The 13,958-nt window shown below is 42.3% G+C and overlaps 1 protein-coding gene across 10 annotated transcripts in view; it reads right to left on the reverse strand.

The window, feature by feature from the left end:
• JADE3 (jade family PHD finger 3) overlaps positions 1 to 9,378 on the reverse strand; it is a 62,896-nt gene extending 53,518 nt beyond the window's left edge. For 2 of the 10 annotated variants that reach the window (XM_079331113.1, XM_079331118.1), the window contains exon 1: positions 9,205 to 9,339. The gene's annotated coding sequence lies outside the window, so the exon portion shown is untranslated. Of the gene's footprint in view, positions 1 to 487; positions 622 to 8,606; positions 8,721 to 9,020; positions 9,126 to 9,204 lie in introns of those variants that run through there. The other 8 variants (XM_079331124.1, XM_079331123.1, XM_079331114.1 and 5 more) reach the window with 6 other exon arrangements.
• Between the last annotated feature and the right edge of the window lie 4,580 nt (positions 9,379 to 13,958).

The raw sequence follows: 13,958 nt of genomic DNA on the forward strand, positions 1-13,958 counted from the left end.
ATTCCTAAGTGACAAAACTGAGTTTATTTCTTCTTAAAGTATTCTGATGCAAATATATTGGCAAAGGGTGAGGGATTGCAAGACTAAGTTGCAATGCAAGAAAACTATTCTCTTTTTATAGCACTCAAAAAACTTACTATCAAAAGGAAAAAACTTTTAATAAAATTGTCTAAAATATTTTGACAATATTTAGACCTTTCTGATTTCTTGTAGTTTATTAGCATAAGATTTCCACTATACAAAGCTGTTGCCTTTATGGAGGCAAAACTTCTGATACTGTTTAACAAGGGATAAAACTAGACTTGGTAATCCTCCCATCTCATGCCATTATGCTTGAGCTCCCACTAGTTTCAAGGACAGCAGGTAACACTGCCCTTCACAATACACTGGCATAAAAAAAAAAAAAAAAAAAAAAAAAAAAAAAAAAAGAGAGAAAACTTGCCTTAATAGGTTTTCTCACTTAGAGTTTTACATTACTTCTGCTTACCTGAAGCACAAAAACCTCTATAATCCTGACAGACCTGGAAAGCTCAAAAGCAGAAGCAAAGGAGTTGAGCTTTTTCTCCTTTGAAAATTGACATCATGCAGTTAAATCCACAATTCTGACTGATTAAATCCCTATGAACCTATAAGAGACCACAAACAGGAAGAGGTGACATAGAGTACCCTAATGTGACATTAAAGCCCCTAAAAGATAGATCTAAAGACACTTTGTTATGGCCAAAGGAATCTGGTACAGGAGTGAATCTGGTGCAAATTGCACAGCCCTTGTGCAAAGGCTGACACTAACACTACTTCAGAATCAGGTGTACATGGCCAGTTGGATGATAAGAGTTCACTAGAGAAAACCTTCAAACCATTATGAAAGCTAACTTCTATGATAGAATGAGCTTAGGATAGATTCCCAAAAATTATTTAAAGGGGTAAAGAAAAAAAAGCATTTTGACAAAAAAATTACCTTAGGGTAGCAAATGCTTGAAAAAGGGTTTGATACAAGTAGCCAGGATGAATTCAAATGTTTTAAAAGTTACTCCACTAAATCAATGCTTTGCCACTGTCTCACTTTTTCTAGCAGTTCCTCCCTATATAAAAGCAAGTTTCTTTCAAAACACTCTTATTATCTGTACCAAAGTAAACACAATTGCCCATGATATGTTTAAGTCAAAGGTACAGATTTAACCACCTTAAACAAGCAAAATTTACCTACCAGGCATAACCCAGAAGAGTTTTTTGCTAAACACTAGCTAAATAGTCATCACACCAATATCAGCATTCACCAGGAAAAAAAGTTTTATATCACAAACACTTCTTTTAATGAATTTTTAAAAATACAGCTTGAATTTGCAGCGCATGATGCTTTTGTACATACATATATGTAAATTCCCACAAATGTATCAACCACAAAAAATAAAACCTCACAAAAAAAACATTGATGAAGGAAAAGGACCCCTTTATCAAAGTGAGCAAACTTACACCAAAAAAAAAAAATTAATAAACCAACAAGTCTGCCAAAATACTTTCAGGTTGATTGCAAATAATATGGAAGTTTATACTGTCTGTAGTCTGGTACAGGAGACAAATTTAATTTTACCTAGATGATTTACAGGATCCCAAGAAGACTGAGAGACACTCACTGGAAACACTGTTTTCTCCAATAATAAGGAAAAAGGGATAGCCAAAGGGAGACTACAAAGGCATCAGACATGGATGGCTAAGAGAGATAAGTAAGAACTACAAATCACATTCAAGTTCCCATCTGCAATTGAGGCTTCACTTTAACCCTTAAGTTTCTTCAGACTTTTTTCTCTAACTTATAACCCATTCATACTTAAAAAATGGACTAATTCAAATGTACAAGTCAAGCACACAGAAGTGAACACAGAAAAAAAAGTTCAATAATCTTAATAAGAGAATGAAATGGCACCTGCAAAAGCTACTAGATTTCAGTAATCTAAATTAATACACATCCCTGTTTGCTGTTACATACAGAAGCTTCTGAAAATCTAGAACAAGTACACAGAAGATGCCAAACAAAGGATCTAAGACAGCACTTAAGCCAAATTAATCCATGTAATGGGAGTCACAGGGTTCTGACTGATACTGAGCTGATTGGCAGGAGTGTAAGCTTTCTAATAACTTATGTTCCACCTTCTGAAATTTCATGGCATTTACAGAGGAAGAAAAATGAAAACATCATGCATCAGATCCGTATGTATTCATTTTTAAGCAAGAGAGGAAAGACTACTATGAATACTAAGTACTGACACAAAGTTTAACCTCCTTTTTCATGGAGCTCAGGGCAGAGTTTCATTTTCTACAGCATTATACCACAGATATTCTGTCTCTGTATAGGTGTATACAACCAAATAAGTTAAGTCAGATCTCCATCAAAATTGCAGAAACACACATGAATGTAACCTGCCAGTCACTGGCAAAATCTCATTCAGTTGCCATTTTAAATAAACTCTTTTACATTAGCTATATATTTAAATACGTAAGTATTTGAATCAAAAATATGTTTACTACTAACTTCAGCAAACTTAGGTATCTGAAAAATACCTGAATATAAAGAACAAGTTTCACAATTTTCATAAAATATCACTGGAAATTACAGTATGATACATTAAAAAGTACAAAACTACAAGAATGAAAATGAAACCACCTGAATTTATGGATACCAGTTGCAAAGGGCATACAAAATAATTTTGCATCTTTTCTATTTATATAAAAATAATGAATTATTTCATCCCACAGGTTTTTTCATCTTTTTCCTTTTTGGCCCAAAAAAGTGAACAAGCACTAACCAAAGAAAGTGAAGAAAATTAGTATCTGTTATACAGGCATAATATTTTGAAAAAATATCTTCCAAAGAAGAATCTGTACCAGAAGAAGTGGTGAATTTTACTTCCTAGGTATGCCAACACCCATTACAATATTGTTCATAAACATGTATCTTATATTAAGATCAACTTTTTTGTTCTTCCCTCACTCTTAGCACGTTCTGCTGCAGAGCTGCAAGTTCAAATTTGTCAAGCAAAATGCTTCACTTACTACTTAAGATTGCTCATTTCATGCTACAGTGGAAATGATTACATTGTTAACATAAGGAAGACTGCAACTTCATTATCAGGTTTAAGTATCACCCTTTCAGTTACTTAAATGACAGGCAATTTGATTTTTGTAGAAGAACACAACTGTTCTTGAATTAGGCCCAAGCCAAAGAGTTGCTAGAACTCTCCCAAACAAGGTTAACGATGTCAAAGCATAGCAGCAACACTGAACCAGCACCCCCTCCTTTTTCAAAGCTCCAGTCAGCAGATCTTGAAAAGAAAAAACACCCTCAAACAAAAAGCTAACATAAAAAGCTGTTATCTGTGAATATAACTTGAAATGAGCATTTTTTTCCTCCCTCCTATCAAACATCCAACAAGTTTACATTGCACTGCAGAGTAATCACTCGTTATCACTATTTCAGTCACTATTTTCCTGCTGGGAAAAGAGTCTATTAACATGAAAGCAGGAAGAGAAGCACCACTTTATTACTGCTCTTTCTATCTAAGTATTAATAAAAGTGGGAGAGGTATTAGTCCTACCTCTCTGCTGAGGCTCCTCCTGGCCAGATAATTGCTGAGCCTAACATTTTCCTGTGTGTCTCTAATGCACTCACACACTGAGTATTTCAGCTCCACAAGGTCTTTGGTTGGCTTGTTTTTTCATTAAAGCCAAAACCTGGGCAGGACAAGGGCACTGTCTCCTATGATGAGTCCTCTACAGTCACTTTAATATCAAAGCCTGCAAATTAACACTGATAGAACATTAAATAAATGCAAGCAGTTAAAAGCAGAACAAATGAAGAGAATTGAACAACACAAGGAGTCCCACTAGGGACATTTGTTTCCTCCTTTGACAGGGCACACATTTCTCCTACACACTTGTGTATCCAGTGGCTCAAGATGTCAGGTTTTCTGACATGTCAGCAGAGAGAAAATGCTACCATTTTATTCTGCTATATTTGATATGTAGGGGAAGATTTAAATATTTGCACACTAAAAGTAGTAATTTGCTCAATACCACCACAGTCTATAGAAACTTAAATACTGCCTGGTTTGTTAAACCAAGACTTACATGTTTAAGTGGTATGAATGAAAGTTTATAGTTATGGTTTTCAAGGGCTTGTGAACAGCCATGTTACAGTAACTCTTGTCTAACACTTGTAGCAAATCCATGATTTATCTACAGATTTAAAGAACTTCAGCAATTCAGTATTACATGATAAATTACATAGCACAGTTAAAAGACAGCAGCCAGGCAGAACTTCTCCCATACAGCTCTCCTCTCACTATTGTCATCAACCCAACAGCAAGAACCACCTGAAAATATAAAACACAGCTAGGAAAACTCTTCATAACACAGTCACACATAATTAACTACTTGCAATAAATGTTCCTGGTCAGTTGTTTCACTTTGCAGCACCCCTTCCTTTGGATGATCTCAGGAATCCCAGTCTCTACTCACCCACTGCACTGTGCTAACCCTCGGAAGCTGTTGGACCTGCTGTGCACCAAACCACTTGTACAGGCATGAAACTGTTCTCCAGGACAGCAACAAGAGCCTGAGCTTTTCACCAACAAAGGCTATCAACAGTCAGGAGCAGATAAGCCAGACCCTCTGAAAACATTCAAGCAAGAACTTTTTAGAACAAGGTGGGGAAAAAAAAGGAAAAAGGAAACAAAGGAGGCTGGGAGAATCCCAGAGCAGTAGATTTGCAAAATAATACATAATTCCCTCAAGACTGTGTGACAAGCATATTCAGTTTAGCAACCAGTCAGGCATGTGTATAAACCTGTTCTTTAACATCTCCTAGAGCTCTAATTAGAACACAAAGAGACATTAACGACACGATATGCTCACCATTGAATTCAATAATCAAGCAACACAGCTCTTAATGCTGTAACAGGTGTACTTTGAAGAAGAATAGCACTCCAAAGTTTTCAAACAAAGTTTAACAAGCTAAGGCAAGCATTCCAGTATTTAACCCAGGAGAAAGTTAAAATAAATAGCATCAGCAGTCACGAGCTTATCCTCCCACCTCCTCCTGCTTCTGTGAAGAGGGCGACTAAGCAAGTGCCAGTGGAGCCTCCGCAGTCATGCTCACAGCTCGGGGTCTCTTCCATTCCTTTAAATCCAAGTAAAGCCTCATTACAGCTCTACAAATGCAGGAGCTTTCCTTAGGTCCAAGATCATGCATCTAATCCCCAAATTCTTGGTCTCCTACACACTGAAATATGATATTAGATGTTGGGAAAGTTCAGATGTCAAGTACCCAGAGAAGGGTAGTTTGGAAGCAAATGAATAGGAAAGAGTGAACAGCCCAGGGAAGCAGGGAGGCGCTTGGTAATTACACCAGCAGCTCTCCACAGAGGGCAACATCTGGTTTGTCACATTGTATTTCTGAAACGTGTTTTCCAAATACCTTCTTGTAGTCAAAACAAGTTTAAAATTACTAAAATAGTATCTACAGACACAATTTTTAAGGGCTCTGAACATCAGACGTGTAGTTGTAGCTACAAAATAGCATAAAGAGAAGTACTTTTGAAGTGACAGGTGTAATTGATCATTTAACATGAATAAACATAAAAGAAATCAATTCTCAAATCAAAACTCTGTTATTTTTATTAGCAGCATTAGATTAAAGTAAATTATGTGCTAAAATGCAAAATTTCATACAGTTATCTCACTTTTCAGAGGTGCCATCAAGCCCTCCAAATCTCCAGCATCTCCCACTCCCACCTGACCCAGCCTCCAGCAGCACAAAACCTGCCAGGGCCTTGACATAACATTTTGTACATCAGCTCTTCAAGATGCAAATAGCATCTGTTGGGTTCCATTACATAAATACCCTCGATAAGAGCTATTATTAACTTGTTAGTTTCCATTTTAAGTAAAGTATGTAAAAATTGTATTTATGTCTCCAATTACATGAAGCCTCGAGTGTTAAAGGCACTTCAAATCTTCAGAAAAGAGAAATACCACACAACTTCAGAGGTTCCCCTCTCCATAGAATTCAAAAGCCCCCGAGTTCCCTTAGCTATAGCTCCCACAAAAATTGTGGGAGTGGAGAGATTAAGCAGCATGTGCAAATAGCAAGTCCTGCCTCCCTCCATTTATGTCCATAAATGAAAAAAGTCACCAACCAAAACATAACACTACCACTGATCTAGACAAAACAGTAAAGTTTTCGTTATAAAATGCATTGAGAGAATGATACTTATATTTAACCTTTTAACTAAAAAGTTAATATTTAACTTTTAAATTTCAGTTGAATACAACATTCTTTGCTATGAAATTGCCTGATATTTTCTGAAGAGTGGGCACAACACTGCACCATCAAACCCATCCAAGTAATAGCCCCCCAAAGCACATACCAATTTCTGAAGGAGACTTCTAGGGATTTAATGAGAAAGATAAACCACAGAAACAGATGTTTACTTCACATTTCCATCCATGGATGATAAAAGATGCACTACAGAAATGAGTGCACATTTCTTCTCCAGATGCAGCCCATGTTTTGCTAAGCTAACCAAAAATATGCAGGCACCATGCCCCGCTTCTCACCCACTGGGACACAACAGTGAGAAATTAATTACAAAGATTGAAATAAGCTACCTAAATAGACCACAGAGAACACTGTAGGAGTGTCTCAAACTCAAGTCAGCTTGTACAGGGTTTAGCTTCACTTCTCCCCATCATATCTAACAAATCCAGCCATTTTCACCATGGTGTTGGACACCTGTCAACACACTAGCCAGGAGTTGAGGTCACCAGCCAAGACATCCCCCAGACCAGCTGCAGCAAGATCTTGGGGAAAATGCCCTACAGCATGTGGTAGCTACTACAGTGACCATGCACACGTGTGTCTCTGCCTATGTGTATATACATATAAAACTGTACAGGTAAAAATAACACTAATTTGTAGATAAGAAGGTGTCATATAAGTTTGTCGCCATAAGCAAATCATCCAGGTCTATAAAAAGTATGTATATTTTAAAAAACAAAACAAAAAGCCCACAACAATCCCAGGTATCCCAACAAAACCCAAACACAAACTTCCTGATTGTCAGCCACTGAGAGGAAGCCCACAGAATCACAGAGAAGAAAACAGCTGGGTTTATTCTAACACTACACTATCTATCCATTCCAGGCTCTTATATCCACAGCAGATTTTCATGGTTTTAATGAGATCCCAAATGAACATACATCCTTGCCAATAAATGCCACTGCATATGTTCCTAGATCAGCTCCCTAGCAAACCTCTGTGGGTATCTGCTACACGTACGTAACACAAATATAACAAAAAAGACCTACAGTCAGACCCAACTCAGAGGAATTTTTCTCGCTGGGGGAGGGAGGCTTCTCCTGCAAAAGGAACCTAGAAAGAGGAAACATCAAAGGAGGGGCAGGTAACAGAAACAGTTCTTTGATTACTTTTACTGCATCTAAAGTCCAAGTTTTGCAAATAAAGCTTTCTTCTCCTCCTCTCTGCAATAAAAACAAGGCATGTCATGTCTAGTCTGAAAAGAGGTCAGAAGTTCAGTTAAAAAAGAAAAACCAAACAATACAAACTTTAGATTCTAGAAGTAATAATTTGCTTTTACTTTGAAAAGGTACATTCTTAACTAAAGAGACTTCAAATGGCATTTTCTCCTATTGGTAAGTGCAGGTAAAGACTTTTCTGATGTCTCCTTAAGGAACTCTGTGGCAAGCTTGAAAGTTATGCAAACGTGCCTTCATCCAGGTCGACCTTTCCAGCCTAAGGCTCTCACATTTCCAAGCCAGCTCTCTAACCATCACTAAGATTCAGTCTCACTGTGCAGAGACGAGCAGGTGTGCTCGAGATGCTGTACAGAACAGCCCACAACAAGCACTAACCTGATGTAAAAAGTCAGCTGCTGATTAAGCATCTTGCAAGCACCAGGAAAAAATATATTTCTCTTAATATATTCTCTTAATTTTTCAGTTTTAGTGCAAAGGCTCTTTAACATTAACAGAGAGGCACAACAGTTTTCAAGTATCTAGAGTGTACTAATTGAAGATTTTTTAATCACACTTAGATGTTGTCCTTACTATCCCTTTCCTCTCGAGCATGAAAAAAACCATAGGGCTTTGAAGTACAGCACAAATTTAGTGATATTTTAATAAAAATACACAGGTACTTATTACAATTCGCAAACAATAGCTGAACTCCTCAAGTAACTACAAATGCTTTTTATAAAATAACTCTAGTTAAAAGACAGAAAAAAGTGGTGGCTATTTGCCTGTTAAGATGCATTTTAGGGTTCCCGGTACCAAATTCTGCCATTAATCATCCCATTATTGTTATTCGCAAGTGTTACTTTTTCTACATGCCCAGCCGCTAACCACACCGGTCGCGGTACACCCGCAGAGCGAAGCCATGCCTTTGCAGAACGAGGAACGGCATTAGAGCAAACACCCCGCCAGGGAGGAAGGTTTGATCCGGAGAAGTGAAGTCGGGACCTTGCCGCTCCTCTGCCCACAGGCACAGGGGGCACTGGGGCCACATCCTCCCCCGCCGCTCCGCGAAAAACTTACCTTGTCTGCGCGGCCGGGCGGGAGGGCTGCGCTAGCGCTTCATTGTCAAACTCAGTTCTAGCAAGTTCCTCGACATACCGGCGGAGCGGTGCTCGGCGGCGGACAAGCGCCCGGCTGTCTGTCTGTCTGTCTGCCCGCCCGCCAGCCACGCCCAGCCGCGCTCCGCAGGGCCCCGCCGGCTCGGGCACCGCCGGGTCGCCGCCTCTCCGGGCTGCGGCGAACAAAAGGGCGCTTGCCCGGGGGTCGCCCGGCCCCTGCCGCCCGCCGCGGGCGCAGCTCCCGCCCGGCTCCGGAGCCGCCGCAACTTTTCCCTCCGGACGCGGCCGGGGCCGCAGCGCCCACAGCGGACGGGCTGCCCGCCCGCCGCCCCCGGCGCGGCTCCGCGCGCTCTCCGCCGCTGCCCCACGTACCCGCGGCGCCCGCCGCCTCCCCGCGCTCGCCGCCGCTTCCTCCTCCTCCTCTTCCCTCCTGCCCGGCCTTGGCGCCAAACGCCGCCGCCGCAGGCCCGGCGCCTCCCCCGCACAGGCCCGGCGCGGCGGCCCCGGCGCCCGCCCCCCGCCCCGCCTCCATGCGGGCAGCCCGGGCCGCGCTCACCTCCCGCCGCCGGCCCGGCCCGGCGCGCCGCCGCCGCCTCCTCCTCCTGCCCTGCTCGCTGCCGTGGGCGGCCGCGGCCGTCAGGGCTGGCGCTCCCGCCGCGGCGGCGGCTCCTGCTGCGGGTGCTGCTGGTGCCGTCCCGCGCCGGCGCGCATCGCCCCCGCCCGCCCGCCCGGGCCCGTGGCCGGCGGCGGCTCCCGCCCTGCGTGCCGGCTGCTCGGCGCGCCCGCAGCACGGCCCGCTCCTCCTCCGGCGGCGGCGGCCGCACAAGAGCCCTATTGTATTATTGACACTGCTGGGCTCCAGGCCCCGCCTCTTCCCCTTCCCTCCCTGCCCGCGCCGGGCCTTCCTGCCAGCTGCGCCGGCAGAGCCGCCCCCCGCCCGGAGAGCGAGCGGGAAGCGGGTAAGGAAGAAGCGCAGCGGGGCTGCTGAAGGTGTGCAGCGCATGGCCTGTGAGCAGCGGCCGAGAGAGCTGGCCTTGTTCAGCCTGGACAAGAGGAGGCTTAAGGGTGACCTTATCGCTCTCCACAGCCGGGAAAGGAGGCTGTAGCCAGGTGAGGGTCGATCTTTTCTAGGTTACCAGTGACAGCACAAGAGGACGCAGTCTAAAACTATGGTGGGAGATTTAGGTCGGACATGAGGAGGAATCTTCGCGAAGAAAGGGCGATTAGATGTTGGAATGGGCTGCCCAGGGAGGTGGTGCAGTCACCATCCCTGCAGGTGTTTAAGAAAAGACTGGTCGTGGCACTCAGTGCCGTGGTCTAGCTGACAGGGTGATGTTTGGTCATGGGTTGGACTCCATGCTCCCAGAGGTCTTTCCAACCTAATTCATTCTGTGATTCTCTGAAGGAGCTGGAAAGGAAGGTCACAGAAGTGTCAGCCCTTCCAGTGCGTGTCAGGGGCTGAGAGCAGAGAACCGTACCTGGAACCAGAGACAGGAGCTGGCTCCCGCCACTCCCGTGTGTTATTCCTCCCTTGAGCCAAGGGGCAATGCCTGGGCTGCATCCCTGAAGCCACTGGCCACCCAGACTCAGCTTTGGACTGGGAAGCTGGTGGCAGGGACAGAGGTAGCCAGGCACCTCACCACATCCCTCTTACCTTCCAGCAGTTTCTGAGGGCACAGTGCATCCATCTCAACCCGGTCCAGCATTAATCTGAGAACATACTGCCTAAGTGGCACAATTTGTAAAATAATGAGTATAAAGTTTACCTTAGGGCAGCTTTTAGACAGCTATCAGTGTTAATCATTCAGCCCATGACAATGAAACAACATTAGCTAGAAAGCACAGTAGGAAGCATTAGAATAAAGGAAACAGTGGCAAAAATTCAGCAAACCTCCTTCGTTGTTACAACCCACACCCACACTCATTTCCCATACTGCTGTTACCAAGTATTGCTTGCGTCAAACCCTCTGGAAACCCCTTTTGCCTTCCTTACCAGAAGGACTGCTGCAAAGAGACTTAGCTGGAGATCATTCTTCGGCTGCTGCAGCCCTATTTCTTCATGCACACAGTAACTGAGGCATGGAAGGGCTATGGGAACTCAGCAGAGGAAGAAATGGAACCTGGGGTCTCAAATCTGGGGTACAGGCCTTCTCCTGAGGCCAGGCACAGATTATAATAGCAACAAAACAGCAAGATTATAATATGGAGTACAAAGGAGAAAAAGGGAGAGATAAGCAGCAAGCATGGAAAGGATAGTTTGGCATGCCTGAGCTGTATTTCTACAGTGTTTCCTGACAGCAGCAGAGAGAGATAAAGAGAAACAGTTCATAAGAAAAGAGACACTGTTTCAGTCAAATGTTCCATCTAGCTCAGCCTAGCCTCCCACCTGCTCTACCAAGTCAGGGGCACCTCGCACTGACTTCCTCTTGGCCCATGTAGGCATCCACAGTAAGATACTTCCCCTGAGTATTCTCCAAGCTTTCAAGTACTTAATCACATTTCCCAAGCAGTATGTGGAGCGTCTGTTTAGTAACCCTCAACAAATCACTTCTCCAAGTATTTGCCCAAGCCAGCTCTCACTGAATTCTTGTAGACTTCTGAGTGTAAATCACTGCTGGCAAGGACTTCCATGCATCTACTACCTGCTGCAAAATTTAAAAAAAAAAAAATATATATATATATTTTTCCTTTGGAATAAGTAGTTCATACTCCTGAGTGTAATATGAGGCACAGCTTTCTACAAATGTAATTAGACTGCAACTAAACAGCAGTGCTGATACACATGACTTCCTTCACACACCAGTAATTACCTCATTTGCCTTCAGTTCATTTACCTGCCAGAAAAGCACTCTGAGCAGCATGAGAAAACCACAATATCGAGTAAAACACCTAGAATGCTGCCCTGACCACTGCCACTTGTGGAATCCTCTATATCAAACTAGGTGTGGATGTAGTGGACCAGGCAGCAGGGCAGGCAATACTGAATTTAAGACAAGAGATTTGAAGACCCAGATAAAGGGAATTTGGAGTGATAAAACCAAGTTTATGAAGACCTGTTTTCTAGTCATAAAAAAAATAAAGTGTGGTTAAATTAAACTAAACAAAAACCATTTTCAAGTTACTCGTATCTTCATTAGGATTTCAGAACAATTTCTGTTTTTTGTGTGTCCATGAAACCTGCTTAGTAGAGTATACACACACACATATAGTGTTTAAAGCATCCATCATTATGAAGAACAATAAAGAATGTATATTCCAATCAGTGAAGGAAACATCCCCACAAGAAGTTTCCTGCTGGATTACTTTATATATGAATGACCTCATCAGGAGCAGATGCACCCAACCCAGGAAAGGTGTCTAGCAGCTATCTTCATTTCCCATGTCTAGAATCACACACCTCCCTACACTGGCTGTCACATGTCAGGAGAAAATTATATCCAAGCTTCTAATTCTATGTACATGGTGGGCTCACAGCCAAAAGATAAATGACATAGGAAAACCCATATCAAAAAGTCTGTGGGGCTACAAATTTAATAATGCTTTACATTCACTGTGTATTTCTATAGGAACACCAAGCAAGATGAATGAACACCTTTGTTCTTTTTGAAGACATATGCACACAGCTTTTACATTTGCTCTCAAAAGGATGAACTACAGATGCTGTTATGCACCTAGAGAATATAAGGAATTTACAAAGCCAGATGTTAACATGTTGATAAAATGTAGCACAAACAGGAAGTCTTCCCAAGGGCAGAATGATCTGGAAACTAGAAGAGGTATCATCAGGGTTAAATAGTGTATGCACATACAGCATACCCAAGTTGAACCAAGTCCTAACTCAGCTGTACAAAAGCTGCCTGTGGTGTATTATGATATTAAGAAAGTTAAGCTGGAAATAGTGTTTAATGTTTGAGAAGATGGTCACACAGAGTTTAACATGGATCTGAGCCACAAAAGAAGCACCTCTAACTAAAATACCTAGAAGCACTCCAGCGAATTTCAACAACAACAACAACAATAAAAAGTTTGGGTTTTTTGTACTGCATCTGGTATCACTGATCAGATGCCAGAGAAGAAAAAGACAACAAGGACGTCACAGAGGAATAGTCAGGGGAAATAAGCATTGGAAAGGCCTGGTAAGTTAATCCAAACCCCTTACCTCCAGGCATCCCTAGCCTGCACATAGAAGCCTCCATGGCCAGTAATTCTAGTTGACTCCGATTAAAGAAATACACAGATACCAAAGGCTGGTATACTGCTTTTTTTTGAAATGCATAGGTGCTGCATAAAACTCCTTTAATATCAGCAGAGCAGATACCATTGATGAAACCTTGGTACAATGTCCTTGAAACCAGAGCAAGCATTGGCAGTTACTGGCAAGAGACAGGAAAGCTTAACTCCTTTATTTTCCTTTCACAGTGAGCAAAATTATTGAACTGTTACCATAAAGCACAAACATGCACCTGCAAATAAGCATTAATTATGACTGCAGAGAAACTTTCATTCTTCTGTGGAAAAAAATGCAAAGCAGAATCTCAGACAAGGATGGCTAGCCATCTTTAAACCCCTGTGACTAAAAATGTTTCTGATACTCACTAGTAGAAACAGAAGCAAAGAACACTCAGAGCTTCAAAAGATATTCTTTAAACACTGAATCTAATCCTGTAGTACTTGTTGGAGCAGCTATCAAAAGATGCCCTCAGGTCATAGTACAGCCCTTCCATTTTATCTCCAAGACCCTATAAAGTGTTGGGGTTTTTTTGTGGAGGGACTTTAGAAATAAGATCTCCCTTCATAAAAAGATCAGCACATTCAGACAAAAAAAAAAATAGTACTTTCACAATCACGAACCTTTTACTCTCTTAAGAGCAAAATGTCCCAGCTTCACTTCCCAGGAACTGACAAGTTCAAAGTTCTGTGCTTAGGGAGATCTTTGATTTATCTTTCTCCTTCTAAGACAGTAGCACAGAATGGAGAGGGCTGCCAGTAGCTTTCAAAACCGATTAGTATTATAGTTCCATACCTTAAATGCATGGAAGTAAGTACCTAATGAAAAAAGAATCAAAGAATACATCTTACACTTGTGTTAGTGAGGAAATAAAATTGCCTAAAAGACCTGGAAAGTTAGCTGCCTCTCTGGTGTTGTACATCAGTTTGGGGGAAATAATCTCACCACAGCAGACACGTGTAAGCACCCGTGTAAGTAGGGGACAGCAGGGCTGCTGCTCTCTTCAGTGCTCAGAAATCACAGCTCTGTAGTCACCCCACCTTCCCCTATCCCCCAAAAGGTTTTGTTTTGTTTTGTTTTTT

The sequence above is a fragment of the Erithacus rubecula genome (genome assembly GCF_903797595.1).
Source record: "Erithacus rubecula genome assembly, chromosome: 1".
Taxonomy (NCBI): Eukaryota; Metazoa; Chordata; class Aves; order Passeriformes; family Muscicapidae; genus Erithacus; species Erithacus rubecula.